An 11,274-nucleotide genomic window follows, 5' to 3' on the forward strand; every position below is an offset into this window, starting at 1 on the left:
GAGGATGTAGAGGAGAATGCAATTCAAATATATGTTCACTTTTTCCATAGAAGAGCCAATTCATCATAATATTCAGTGACTAAGGGGAAAATCTCCAAGGAGAAGAATATTCTATGTTTTCTAGAACTGAAAAGCTTTGGTTATCTGTGCTTTATTTTAGGGAAATTCCCACAATGTCACAGCTGCCAATTCTCATTTTTCATTTTTTCAGGACCTGATGTGTGGCCATTTGCTCAGTAGAGGAGTTTCTGGTTTAGAAGTATAATGCCCACAGGCTGGAGAGATGGTTTAGCCATTAAAGGCTAGGCACACAGCCAAAAAAATATAAAAGGTATTGTACTGGCTAGTTTTGGGTCAACTTGATACAGCTGGAGTTATCACAGAGAAAGGAGCTACAGTTGGAGAAATGCCTCCCTGAGAATCCAACTGTAAGGCATTTTCTCAATTAGTGATCAAGGAGAAAAGGCCCCTTGTGGGTGGGACCATCTCTGGCTTGGTAGTCTTGGGTTCTATAAGAGAGCAGGCTGAGCAAGCCAGGGGAAGCAAGCCAGTAAAGAACATCCCTCCATGGCCTCTGCATCAGCTCCTGCTTCCTGACCTGCTTGAGTTCCAGTCCTGACTTCCTTGGTGATGAACAGCGGTATGGAAGTGTAAGCTGAATAAACCCTTTCCTCCCCAACTTGCTTCTTGGTCATGATGTTTGTTCAGGAATAGAAACCCTGACTAAGACAAATTGGTACCAGCATAGTGGGTTATTCCTGTGACAATCTGACCATGTTTTGGGGAGGACTGTGCAAGGACTTTGGAACTTTGGGCCAGAAGATCCATTCGCTGTGGAGAACTCTGTGAGATGTTGTGTAGGAGCTTGGAAGATAATGTTGAGAACAGTGCAGAAAAATGGAGGCCTGGCTTGTGAATTTTCAGAGAGAAAATTAAAGACTCTTTTCTGGGCCATTGCTATTTTGGATTGTGAAGATTTTGTGGTTCTGGTTAACTGGGGCTGAAGAATCAGCTGTGATTAACAAGATACCAGAACTACTAAAGCAAAACCTTTGCCTTACTGGGACTATTGATGCTGGTTAGCTGGAGCTAAGAAATTAGCAGTGATTAAGAGACCTGCATCGTTGAGGTGACACCTTCTGGAAAGTGTTTCCTGAAAGCACAAGGAGGCTGTGTTCCAGAGATAGCCAAGGTTGTACCTTGTGCTGTGGCTGGACTTGGTAATGTGTAAGAGTCACTCAGGTGGTACTGGTTTTGAAGGCATGAAGGGGTCATGCAGAGCAGCTGAGGCTTAGCACTGTGAGAGGCCATGGAAGGCCATTGGTGAAGGTGCAGCCTCAGTTGATGGCCAATGACTGAAGGGGTCATACAGTGTTTGGGAGGTGCCAGGACCATGAATGAGCACCAAGAACAGCAGCAGCAGTGGAGTACAGGCATCTGGAGCCTAGAGGACAAAGCGTGCGCTACAAAGGGCGTGGCTGGAGAAGTGACCCAAGCCCTTGGAGGAGCCCAGAAGATCGTGAGTTGGATCCCAGACATTGAACGGTTGGAGATTGATTTTTGCTTTTGATTGTGACTGTGCCCTGATATTTTCCCTCTTGAAGGAACTTTTTTAGTGAAGCCCACAGTTAAGAGACTTTGAATTTTAAAGTACATTGAATTTTAAAAGATACTGGATATTTTTAAAGGATTGAACTTTTAATATGTAAAGACTGTGGGACTTTTAAAGTTATTTAAGACCTTGGGGATGAATAAGAACTAAGGGTTGAGGCTTACTAGTGATATATTTGTGTGTCAAGTTGACAAGGGGTCAATTGTACTGGCTAGTTTTGTGTCAACTTGACACTGCTGGAGTTATCACAGAGAAAGGAGCTTCATTTGGGGAGATGCCTCCCTGAGATCCAACTGTAAGGCATTTCCTCAGTTAGTGATCAAGGGGGAAAGGCTTCTTGTGGGTGGGACCATCTCTGGGCTGGTAGTATTGGTTCTATAAGAGAGCAGGCTGAGCAAGCCAGGGGAAGCAAGCCAGTAAAGAACATCCCTCCATGGCCTCTGCATCAGCTCCTGCTTCCTGACCTGTTTGAGTTCCAGTCCTGACTTCCTTGATGATGAAGAGCAGTATGGAAGTATAAGCCGAATAAATGCTTTCCTCTCCAAAATGCTTCTTGGTTTGTGCAGGAATAGAAACCCTGACTAAGACAGGTATAATGTCCCTAGTTTAGTGAAGTAATTTTGCCTTGTTGTCAGCAGGACAGACGGCTCGATCCACCTATCAGTGTAAGCAGTTCTCAGAGACGGCATTTGAAGATAAACGGCATATACCACTGAGCAGGATGAAACATTGATGTGAATTATGTATGTTTTAAACCATGTGCACAAAACTGCACAATTAATTTTGAGTCTATTTAAGACTATGCATGTGATGATCATTGGCTACTTTCAGACTGGGTTTGCTTAGTTCTTTTGGACACTGAGATCAGAAAAGAAAATGTAAGTATATTTAGCTAATCAAAACTAAAATGAGTGATTTGCTGCTTTTTCAATGAAATGAAGACCCAGCAGACATAGCGTTGGTGATGTCTGGTCCAAGACTGTCCTTGCATGCCCTGCCTGTCTTTCTCAGATAGACAATGTGTAAACAGTGGTTGCAGCTCCTTTTCAGTGCCTTCACCATCTTCTCTGCACCGAACAATGGAGGGTGATGCTCTATTCTAGAGCTGGACACATTTCTATGGAAGGATTATTGCTTCTCAGGGGTTTCTGAAGAGAATTGTAGGCATTAATATTTCCTTTTCATACAGTAGTGATAATTTGAAGCTAGGAAAAATCACTCAAATATTTATGAACTACCTGCCCATGCTAGTGCCTAGACTCTCATCAGACTTACAGTAAATCACAGATCTTGTCATCAAAGATTGGTGTGTTCAAAGGAAGAAGTAACATATAGTCTCATACATCTTTAATTGTAAAAACAAACCTTCAAATTTCTGCTAAAGGTGTTTGTGTCTATGAGATAGTAAAGTATTTTCTATTCATAGAAACAAAGACTGTTGAAATGTGTTGATTTTTTTTTTCAGTTTCCATTTCTTTTTTTTTTCCTTTTGTAAAAAACATTTTTTATTGGTTATTTTATTTATTTACATTTCAAATGTTATCTCCCTTTCAGATCTCCCCTCTGAAAACCTCCTGAAATGTGTTGTTGTTAGTGAGATGTTTTGCACTTCAGGAAAAATAAGCTTGACTAAGTTTTGAGTGTGAGAGCGTTTGCTAGTAAGCAGGTACTAGAGCAGTTCAGATCCACTGGTGTCCGGTTTAATCTGACTTTAGTGACCACATTGCACCATAGTCATTTTCCTTTCCCTAATTTCAAAAAACACATTGCCGCTACAGCAATTAAATGCTGAACTATGCTCATCAATCTAAAAGAGCAAAACAAAAGAGTAACCGTTTGCTTTGGCTATTTGACAATACGGGCTATGCTCTTCTGTGTGATGCATTTTGTCTTTAGATTTACTTTAGGATTGTTTGGTTTTAAAGCCAAAACTTTCACGTTCTGAAGAAACCTGTAATGGACTATTTCAGCCTAAGATTTTACCTTTCTCTCTAACTTTTAATGACTCTTCCAATTTCTGCCTTTGACCTTCATTAGCTGGGCTGTTTCAAATGGGATTCAACTCACTTCCACATTATTAGAAGATTGTTTTAAATTGGCCATTAAAACTATGCTTGGATCAGAGTTGCACTAGAATATTGATGCAGTAATAGTTCTTTCATTCTTGCTTCATTTTTTCATATTAGTTGTTAAGTAAAGCAGTAACTATGTAGAATATTTGATAGTGACGCGATGTTCTATTGCCAATAACCAAACACATGCTGAATATGTTAGATATATTCAATGGGCATTAGTACTTAGAAATAGATCACTTGTGTACCATACCCAAGACCTCAATTCCAGTGTGACTACCTTGTTATGACTAATTTTATGATAAATTTGAGTGACTTTAGAATCCAATACAAGGATTCTTTTACTTTATTTTTCTTTTTTCCTTTTTATTATTTGTGAATTTCACATCATTCATCCATTTCCACTCATCATCTACTTCTCTCACACCCACCCTCCACCCTTGCAACCTCCCCCACAACAGAAAAAAAATCATATTGTGGAAGCTTTAGTGTGTCCCACGGGATACCCTTTGTCTGTACTTTTGCTTGCAAATGTTCATTGCAATGATTTGGTCTGGTACAAGGCCCCTGGCTTCTGCTACTCCATCAATACTGGAACATTCTAGGACTCCACTCAGATATACTGCTTTGGAGATCCTGTAGTTTTGAATCTGTAGCTCCTTCATCACTCCAGCTCATCAATAGGGTAGATGTTGGCGTTGGGCAAATTCAAAGCCCTGGATCTGAGCCTAAGAGGTATCTGAGCTGGTCAGCCCAATGTCTCTCATGCTAACACACCCTTAGGGGCTGGCTTACCTGCAACACCCATAACCAGAGCTCTACCCTAATGCCCAGGCGAAGTGCACAGAATGCTCTCATGAGTGGTGGTGGCAGCTGGTGAGGAACATAGTTCTCCTACTCTCAGACCCCAGGGCCAGCTTTTCTGCCTGACATAGATGGTGAGATATATGAGGGAGAAGAGGTTTTCTCTCTCATCTATGCCACTGTCCAGCAGATAAGAGGAAGGCCTGGCCTTCCTGTGTTCATGTCCTTGGAGCCAGCTAACCTGTGACCCACAACCAGGGCAAGCTCTACTGTGGTGCCCAGGTAAAATTCAGAGCCTGCTGCAGCAGGCAGGGACAGCTCTCCCACTCTAATAACCTTCGGGTCAGCTCTTCTGTTTGCCATAGGTGGAAAGGGATGACGGGAGCATCTCTCTCACCTATTTCAACACAGTCTGGGGCCAGCTCTCTCCTGCTTACTCCCTTAGGGCCAACTTGCCTGTGACCTCTACCACCAGGGTCACTGTACTATACTGTCCAGGTGAGATGCAGGGCCTGCTCTCCCAAGTAGGGTAGCTGTTGAGAGGCGGGGCCATTTCTGCTCTTATAATCCCAGGGCCAGGTCTCCTGGCTGTTGCAGGTGGAGAGGGGAAAGTGGGGAGGAGGTCGTCTCTCCCTTATCAATGCCACCATATGTGAGATGAGTGGTATGGCCAGCTCTCCTACACTCATATCTTCAAGCCTGAAATGTGCAGGGCCAGTCTCCCAAGTATTGCAGCAGGTTAGGTGTGAACTCACCTTTCTTATTTTCATGCCTCCAAGGCCAGCTCTCCCATGATGCCCAGGTGAGGGATTGGCCAGTTCTGTAGATCCCTCAGACATCAATATGACCCCCAGACAGCAGCCTAAACCAGGGGTATCTACCTGGCCTTTAGTGGTAACAGACCCTTGCTATATAGCAGGGCCATGGGATCTAGATGTGTCCCCTAGTGGCAGCACAGGCCAGGAGCCCACCATGGTCCCAGGTGGCACCACTATTGCTCACAACTCTGGAATCTCCAATTCTGCCTCTCTTCACTGCTCCCACATCCTTCGGATTCTTGTTCTCTTCCATTTCTCCACCATTTACTTGCTTCTTTTAGTGGCACCCAGGGCTCTGAGTGTCTGGGATCATCTCAGGAGTGGTTTTAAGAGTGTTATGCCCTGGTCATAGACTATAGTCCTGAGCGAGTCTGCCCCACCCTCATCTCCCATGCATATGGATCGTCCAACTGGTGGTCATTTCAGGCTCGCTCCCTGTCCAGGTCCCGTGGGGCTGGTCTGGTGATCATCTGGGGCTACCTACTCACCAGTGTGGCCCCTTGCCTGCCACAGGCTCACTCCCATTCAGGGCCCTCAGTACCAGGAGTGGGTTCTTCTAGTTTCCAGCTTGCTTCTAATTCTGGGAGCCCTTTTGGGCCTGCCTGGCACCAGAATGTTTTTTGTCTCAGGCTAGCTACTTGTCCAAATCCCCCTTGGTGCCAGACCGGTTGGTCATTTCAAGTTTGCTTTTTTCAGGGAATGTTAGGTTACTAATATTCATAGGTTATAGAACACTGAACATAGACATAGTCTCTCTCCTCTCTGCCACCCACCAACACACACGTGATACGGCAGCCATACCTGCAACACCTCTAGAGGTAACAGTCTAAGGATTCTTTTGTTTGTTAGTTTGGTTTGGTTTAATTTTTAAAAACCTATTTATTCACTTTAATCCTAATATCAACCCACCCATCTTCCCAGTATCCCCTCATGCAGATACTTACTCCCTCTATTCTCCCCCGCTCTGCTACTTCTCATCTGAGAAGGGGGAGACCCCTCTGGATATTCTGCCTTTACCTCCAGACATAAGTGTATCCTCTCCCACTGAGGCAGCCTTGTTAGGGGAATAGAATCCATAGGAAAGCAGCAGATTCAGAGACAGGTCGCATTCAGTTATTAAGGATGTGCACCAAGATCAAGCTGCAAATCTAGTACCCTGTGCAGGGTCCTAGGTCCAGTCTATGCTTGCTCCTTTGTTGATGGTTCCGTCTCTGGTTGGTTCCGTCCTCTTCAGGTCCCTCAATCCTTCACCCAACTCTTCCACAAGACTCCCCAAGCTACATCCAATGTTTAACTGTGGGTCTCTGCATCTGTTTCTATTGGCTGCTGAGTGGAGCCTCTCAGAAGACAGTTATGCTAGGCTCCTGTCTGCAAGCATATCATTGGTAGTGTCAGGGACTGGCTCTTGCCCATAGAATGGATCTCAATTTTGGCCAGTTATTGGTTGGCCATTTCCTCTGTCTCTGCTCTATCTTTGTCCCTGCACATCTTGTAGGCAGGACACATTTTGGGTCAAAGGTTTCATGAGTTGCCGTCCTTATCCTAACACTGAGAGTCCTGCCTGGCTATAGGAAATGGACACTAGATGATCCATATCCCTCACTGCTCGGAGTCTCAGGTAGAGTCTCACCTATAGACAGCCTGGGGTACACCCCCCATCCCAGAGCTCTGTCACATCCTTGAGATTGCTCCTCCCCCACTGCTGATTTTCATGCCTCCTACAGCTCATTCCTCCTGCCCACTCCCCTCCTCATCTCCCTTTCCACCCAGTTCCCTCCCTCCATTCACTTCTGTTATCTATTTTATTTCTTTCTGAGAAAGATTTAACCATCCTCCCTTGCTATTTGGCCTCTTTGGGCCAGTGGATTATAGCATGGTTGTCCTGTATTTTATGGCTAGTATCCATATATAAGTGAAGACATACTGTGTATGTCCTTAGGATTTTCTTAAACAATTTATATTCATAAGTTTTTTTTAACCCTAGAATTTCTTATGCGACTTTGGATATATTCAGTCACAAAATAAGTATATTATATACATTAACATTTAATGATAAAAAAATCACAAATAAATGTATTTTAAAACAATGATCTGATCTGTTTTTACTATTAAAGAGCTTTTCCTTTTCAGCTCTTTTGATGACACATTGAGCACTGGGTTTTGTTCTTTTCAGTTATACTTAAGTATGAAATGATTCCATTTTTAGGTATGAGAAATTTCAAATAATTAACTTAACCATGAACTGTAATGGCTATGCATGAAATCATGGACCACCACAGAATGCACAGAGAACATAGCACATCTTCTTCAATATTCTACAGATGAGATGTAATTTTCAAATTACAAATTTAAAAACTTTATTCATAGTAGCCAGGAATTGGAAACAACCTAGATTTCTCTCAACCAAAGAATGAATAAAGAAAATGTGATACATTTACACAATGGAGTATTACACAGCAATTAAAAACAATGACATCATGAAATTTGCAGGCAAATGTATGGAACTAGAAAAAAATACCCTGAATGAGGTAACTGAAATTCAGAAACACAAGCATGATATGTATTCACTCATAAGTGGATATTAGCTATAAAGTAAAAGAGTGATGGTGCAGTCCACAGACCCAGAAAGGCTAAGTGATAAAAAGGGCTTGAAGGGGTGGGGCATGCATCTCCCATGGAAGGTTAAATAAAACGGATTTCACAGGTGGACTGGGGACAGTTGGGGTTGTGAACACAAAGAATCAGGTGAGGGGAAAGAGGGAGAAAATACTGGGAGAAATGACTGGAATTGGGGACATTTCTGGGCCAGGCGGAAACTTAGCACCTGGTCTTACTGTAGCTTGTTATGCTGTGTTTAGTTGATGTCCCTGACAGCCCTGTTCTTCTCTAAGGGGAGGATGTTGACTAAGCTTGCTCAGTCAGTTAACAGGTTCCCTAGTGCAAGAGTGAGGATTAAAGGGAAAAAAAAGACAATTAGACAACATTGTATCATAACCTCAGTGAATTCTGAGACTGAAGGTGGGTTTATTTTTTTCCAATCTGCTTTTATACCATGTTAATTACATGCACGTATTATGGGCAAGCAGAACAATGAGGAACTAGAAAGGCAATAAATAAAGTCCTGTGATTACTCCCATGACAGCTGTTTCCAAGGGCTTGTCAGAATGACCAAAATACCTGAGCCCACTTCCTTGTCCAAGCCCCAAATCTTGCCTGAAACCTACTTCTTTTTTTTTTAATTTTTAAAATTTTTATTAGATATTTTCTTCATTTACATTTCAAATACTATCCCCAAGGTCCCCTATCCACCCCCCCCCCCATGCCCTGCTCCCTTACCCACTCACTCCTACTTCTTGACCCTTGCCTTCCGCTGTACTGGAGCATATAAAGTTTGCAAGACCAAGGGGCCTCTCTTCCCAATGATGGCCGACTAGGCCATCTTCTGCTACATATGCAGCTAGAGACACAAGCTCTGGGATTACTGATTAGTTCATATTGTTGTTCCACCTATCGTGTTGCAGACCCCTTCAGCTCTTTGGGTAATTTCTCTAGCTCCTCCATTGGGTGCCCTGTGCTCCATCCTATAGATGACTGTGAGGATCCACTTCTGTATTTGCCAGGCACTGGCAAAGCCTCACAGAAGACAGCTATATCAGGGTCCCTTCAGCAAAATCTTGCTGGCATGTGCAATAGTGACTGCATTTGTTGGCTGATTATGGGATAGACTGCTGGGTGGGGCAGTCTCTGGATGGTCTATCCTTTCATCTTAGCTCCAAACTTTATCTCTGCAACTCCTTCCATGGGTATTCCCTATTCTAGGGAGGAATGAAGTATCCACACGTTGGTCTTCCTTCTTGATTTTCTTGTGTTTTGGAAATTGTATCTTGGGTATTCTAAGTTTCTGGGCTAATATCCACTTATCAGTGAGTGCATATCATGTGAGTTCATTTGTGATTGGGTTACCTCACTCAGGATGATATCCTCCACATACATCCATTTGCCCAAGAATTTTATAAATTTGTTGTTTTTAATAGCTAAGTAGTACTCTATTGTGTAAATGTACCACATTTTCTGTATCCATTCCTCTGTTGAGGAACATCTGGGTTCAGGAAGCACAAAAATCCCTCAAGAAATTCCACTTGAATCCTACTTCTTATGTTTCACCCTAAGATTAAAATTCTTGCCTTAATCTACTTCCTTATACTAGCTGAAATTTAGACACTTGCCAAGTAGCTCCCCCAAAGACTCTTGATTTCTCCCCCTTTTTTATTTCATAAACAAGACTGTGCCTGTCTTAGGGGTTCTGACAAGAATGCCTCTCTTACCTGTTGTTGAATTAGTATTATCAAAAGCAGTGCCATTCTGTCTTAGGTTGGTAAGGCTCTGTGCAGAACTTACCTGCCATTGGCTGCAAGCATATAAAATTAATAACTCTGCTTGGGGGTTCAATTTTAGTTTCAAGCCATGTACTTTGGCTGCCAACATGTTGATGTTGTTAAAGGCAGGCTTTAACAGGATGGCCAGGAATAAACGTATTCCCAGGATAAGATCAGGCATGCTATTCTTGAAGCTTGACCAAGATGGAAATACTGACCTTAGTCCATGAATGATATTATCAGCAATATCTGCAGCAAAGCTCATCAGAGCATCATTCTTTAAATTCACAATTTCACTATGCAAAGTCAAAATATCCAGAGAGGTGTTAGAATTATGCCAAATACACTGCAAGTGTCTTTGAACTTTTTCCCAATTATAGTGATTGTCATTGTAAATTTTAGAAGTCACACAAGTCCATTGGTATTTAGCATGACACTCGAGATAGTGTCTTATTCGTAAACTCTGAACTTCCTCTCTAATAATTTGAATAGTACCATAAAGAGCATCAATCCATTGTTTCAAATGCCTATCTAAATCCCCTAGAATACTCGGAACATTAATAACATTTTTTGCTAAATGATTAATAAAAGTAGCTGTCTTAACTTCTTGTGTCAAAGTAATTGCAGCAGTGGTGCTAGCTATTAACTTAATTAAGGCTGCTATAACAGTAATAATCAAGTCCACTACCATCTTGCCTCTACTTAAAACCTCACTCCCTTCTTCCAGTACCTGCAAGCTTTTTTCAGAATACTAACGTCCTGTAATACTCACAGGCTATAAAACAAAAGTTGGTTGATATACCATCATAACAGCCATGCCAGATTTCAACACATTAACACAATCAATAAAACATACATTAAATACTGTAGAAACATACATAAAATACTGTAGAAGAAATAAAAGTGATTTTAACATGACCAATTAATAAAAGATTTGGAGCCTTTAAACACTTGTTCAAAATCCAGATCCTGTCCAATTTTATCTATTGCTAACATAACATCATAGAGAACTGCAGCTAACTTCCAACTAAATCTCTAAAAATGTCCAGAAAGGACTTACAAATGAAGCCTGTTATTTTATTTTCAATATTAGATTGATATCTAGACCAGTCCATGATTCAGTTAGAATAACTGGTCACATTAAATGAAAGAGAAGAGTCATCACAACTTCTCTTTTTTATTAAGTTTTTGAAGGCAGTTTCCAGTCTCCATGTTCTCTGTCCCACAAAGTCTAAAATCTTGAAGCCAAGCAGCTTGTCCTATCTGGGATATAGGCAATCAAAGGTGGGTCAGGGACACAGGTTCCTAGTCACCAATGTCAGGGCAGCCTGAAAGCTCATGGTCAGCATCATTCTTTGTCCCAGCATCAGCATGTCTCACCAATCACTCTGGGAACTAGCATGATCTTTCTGCATCCTGGGGAAAATTACAAACATGCCCTCTTCCCCATATTGAATACCTGATCAGGACCATGCCATGTGCTAGTATGTGGATCCTTCCATTTTTACCTAGGCATAAGTATGCCTGGTTGTAGGGTGCCATAGATACTTAGAGAGTTCCTTGGCGTCCAAATTTTTAAAATTTTAAAATAA

At 42.1% G+C, this 11,274-nt stretch overlaps 1 pseudogene; it reads right to left on the reverse strand.

Moving 5' to 3' along the window:
• Nucleotides 1-6,004: 6,004 nt before the first annotated feature.
• Gm25975 lies at nucleotides 6,005-6,129 on the reverse strand (annotated as a pseudogene).
• Nucleotides 6,130-11,274: the final 5,145 nt, after the last annotated feature.

The sequence above is a fragment of the Mus musculus genome, chromosome 4, assembly GCF_000001635.26.
Source record: "Mus musculus strain C57BL/6J chromosome 4, GRCm38.p6 C57BL/6J".
Taxonomy (NCBI): domain Eukaryota; kingdom Metazoa; phylum Chordata; class Mammalia; order Rodentia; family Muridae; genus Mus; species Mus musculus.